Here is a 3,859-nt window from a genome sequence, read left to right on the forward strand (position 1 = left end):
TTATTACACATGGGATCTTAGAGAGATTAGCTTTGAAACCTATTATAGTGGGACAGCCTATTAAGATAGAATTATAGATGGTGTTAGTGTGGTAACTCAGGAGATGCTTCCAGGAGAGCCCGTAGTGATCCATGGAAGGGTGTTACCGGTGGATTTGATTGTGTTTGATATGCCCGATTTTGATGTTATTTTAGGCATGGATTTCCTAGGGAGATATGGAGTAGAGATTGATTGCCAAAAGAAGAAAGCAAGATTTAATCTTGATGATGGTGATAAGTTTAGTTTTAGCGAGGGCCACCAGCTTAGTATGTTAATTAGCAATGTAAAGGCCAGAAAGATGCTAAGAAAAGGGTGTTCTGGGTACATTACCCATGTAGTACAACGCAGTGATGTCCCACAACTAGAGATTCAAAATATGCCAGTAGTCCAGGAGTTTCTAGATGTATTTTCGAAAGATTTGCCGAGTTTGCGTCCAGAAAGAGGAGTGGAATTTAGCATTGAATTGGCACCAGGGACAGCACCAATTTCTAAAGCCCCTTATCGGGTGACCCCAACCGAGCTTCAGGAATTAAAGAAGCAGCTTCAAGGACTCTTAGATAAGGGCTTTATTTGACCCAGCCACTCTCCTTGGGGTGATCCAATCCTATTTGTGAAGAAGAAAGATGGATCCCTATGGATGTGTATAGATTACAGAGAGTTGAATAAAGAGAAAGTGAAGAATAAATACCCGTTACCCTGCATAGATGATTTATTTGATCAACTAAAAGGAGCAGTAGTGTTTTCAAAGATTGATTTGAGGTCGGGTTATCATCAAGTAAGAGTGGCAGACCAAGATATTGCCAAGATTACATTTTGGACCAAATATGGGCATTATGAGTTTGTGGTGATGCCTTTTGGGTTATAGCCAATGCCTCAACCGTCTTTATGGATTTAATTAACCAGGTGTTCCATGATTATCTTGGTCGATTTATAGTGGTATTTATTGATGACATTCTGGTTTATTCTAAGACAAGAGAGAAGCATGAAGAACATTTGAGATTTGTGCTATAGCGATGAAGAGATAAGAAGTTGTTTGCCAAATTTTCTAAATGTGAGTTTTGACTGGATCAAGTTATTTTCCTGGGCCATACTGTCTCAAAGAAAGGTATATCAGTGGATCCTAGTAAGGTGAAAACAATTCTCGAGTGGCAAAAGCCAAAGACAATAAAGGAGGTTAGAAGTTTCTTGGGGCTAGCAGGCTATTATAGGCGGTTTGTAACAGGATTTGCCCAGTTGGCTAAGCCACTTACAGCTCTTACCAAACAGAAAACGCCTTTCATATGGTCGGATGCCTATGAAGAAAGTTTTCAAGAGTTGAAAAGAAGATTAACCACAACTCCTATCCTAGTGTTACCACAGAAGGGTGTAGACTATGATATTTATACAGATGCCTCACTTCAAGGACTTGGTGCAGTGCTGATGTAGTTGGGTAGGGTAATAGCTTATACTTCTCAACAGTTAAAAGAGTATGAGATGAGATACCCTACGGATGATTTAGCGTTGGGCACTGTAGTTTTTGCACTAAAAATATGGAGGCATTACTTGTATGGAACAAAGAGCAATATTTATACCAATCATAAGAGTTTGAAGTATTTCTTCACCCAGAGGAAGCTGAATATCAGACAAAGGAGATGGTTAGAGCTGGTAAAAGATTATGATTGTGAGATTAAGTATCAGCATGGAAAAGCTAATGTAGTAGCTAATGCCTTGAGTAGAAAAGCCTATTTGTCCTGACTCATAATGCAGAAAGAATTGTTGAAAGATTTGTGTAGGGAACAGATTGTGGTGATACCAGGAAGGATTACCAGGTTGGAAATTTAGCATGCTTTACTGGAAGAGATTAAAGAAAAGCAAGTTGTCGACGAGTGGTGTCAGAAACTAAGTCGACAAGTGTTGGAAGGCAAGATACCAGAATTTCACCTTTTAGATGGTGTCCTCCATTTCTGGAATCGCATATGCATTCCTAAAGATGTTGAGTTGAAGAAGAAGATTTTTTAGGAGGCTTGTAACGCTCACTTTGAGGATGTCCTTTATATATGCTTATTGGCCCTTAATGTTGTTCGTTTGTCCTTGGTTAAGTTTGTATATTGTGAATAATGCTTGGTTGCCCTGAATTTGATGAAGGGTTGGCAAAATTAGAGAATTACAGACTTCGCCGGGGCAAAGAATAAGCCTCGCCGCGGTGACATACGCTCTGTCATTTTTTGCCGAGGCGAAGAGCTAGCTGAATTTCTTGGGAAGTTTCTAGAGGATTTTTCCATAGGGGTAAAGTGACCATTCTACCCCTAATTAGCAGGAAAAGTGGGGAGTGAAAAGTAAGAAAATTTCATACATAATGCATTGGAAATGGGGGTGTATTGTAAAGACTTAAAGGGCAAAGATGGAATTTCCAAGAAAGTGTAAGGGCAAAATGGGAAAGAATGTGTGTTTAATGAGATATTAAGGGTTTAGTTTTACAAATCCTCCCATTCTCTACACCCCACACACCACTTCCACTCTCCATTTCTCTCATCTTTTCATCAAATTTCCAAGGAAGATTTAAAGGCTTTTGGTTTGATTTTGATAGAGATTTGATCCTAAGCATCAAAAGGTAAGGATTCTTGGTATAATATGAGATTGATTCGTGTGAGTGTCGAATTCTTATAAAGTTTATGCTTAGGGTTTGAGAGAAAGAACAAGTCTACCAAAGAGAGAGAGATTCTTGTGGACTTACTCAAGCACAAGGTAAGTAAATCCAACCCAAGCTCAGCTTCAAGTAATCAATTTGTGTAGAGATTTTATATGCATGTATATGCTTATAATTTTGAGATTGATTGTTCGGAATGATGTTTTTGATGAGTATATGGCTTTTGACGAGTAGATTTAAGCCATGAGAAGTGGAGTAAATATTATGGATACCAAGTGTAGTTTGGTTGAATTTAGAAAGAATTTGAGTGGAATATTTGAAGTGTGTTTCCTAGCTAGGTTTAACTGTGTTATAAAGGAGTTTTACTCCAAGAATGGATAGTTTGAGAAAGAAGTAGAAATTTACCAAAGATAGTATTTGGGTATGCATGCATGTTGTTTGATGAAATTCCTAAGAGAAGTGCATGTATGAGTAAAGAAAACCTTACTTTGTGCAACATTACATATTTGCATTACATGTTTGCACTTAGAAAGAATTATAAGCACGAGCCATCCACATGCATATATTTGCAAATGTATAAGACTTTAAAGAAAGAATAAAGAATTTTAAGAATAAAGAGAAAGAAAGAAAAGCACTAAAGAAATAAAAGAAAGAAAAGTGCTAAAGAAGAGAAAAGAATAGGTTGTTGCGATGGGGAACCCATGGGTGACAAGAAGAAGAAATTCCCACATACATGCCGCCTTAAGTGAGCGGCCTAAGAAGAAGAAGAATTTGTACGGTCCGTAAGAATGTAGGTGGATGAGGCTGTACCAAGAAGAAGTTCCTACATGCACGCCACCTTAATTGATTGGCCTAAGAAGAAGAAAGAAGTTGTACAGTCCACAAGAGTGCATGTAGATGAGGACTGTACTCACTCACATGGCCAGGGTTCCAAATCCATGCATCAACCGAGTCCGGTCAGCAAAGAATAAGAAAGAAAAAGAATAAGATTAAGCATAAGAATAAGAATAAGAATAAGAATAAGAATAAGAATAAGAATAAGAATGAGAAAGAATGAGAAAGCATGAGCAAGCAAGAAAAGAAAAGAGAGAGCAAGAAAGAAAGGAATAGAAAGAAAAGAAACAGAAAGAAAGAAACATAGAGAAGGAAAAGAAACAGAATAAGGAAAAGAAAAGAAGAAAAGAAAATGCATTT

The sequence above is a fragment of the Pistacia vera genome, unplaced genomic scaffold (assembly GCF_008641045.1).
Source record: "Pistacia vera cultivar Batoury unplaced genomic scaffold, PisVer_v2 Contig1109, whole genome shotgun sequence".
NCBI classification, from domain to species: Eukaryota; Viridiplantae; Streptophyta; class Magnoliopsida; order Sapindales; family Anacardiaceae; genus Pistacia; species Pistacia vera.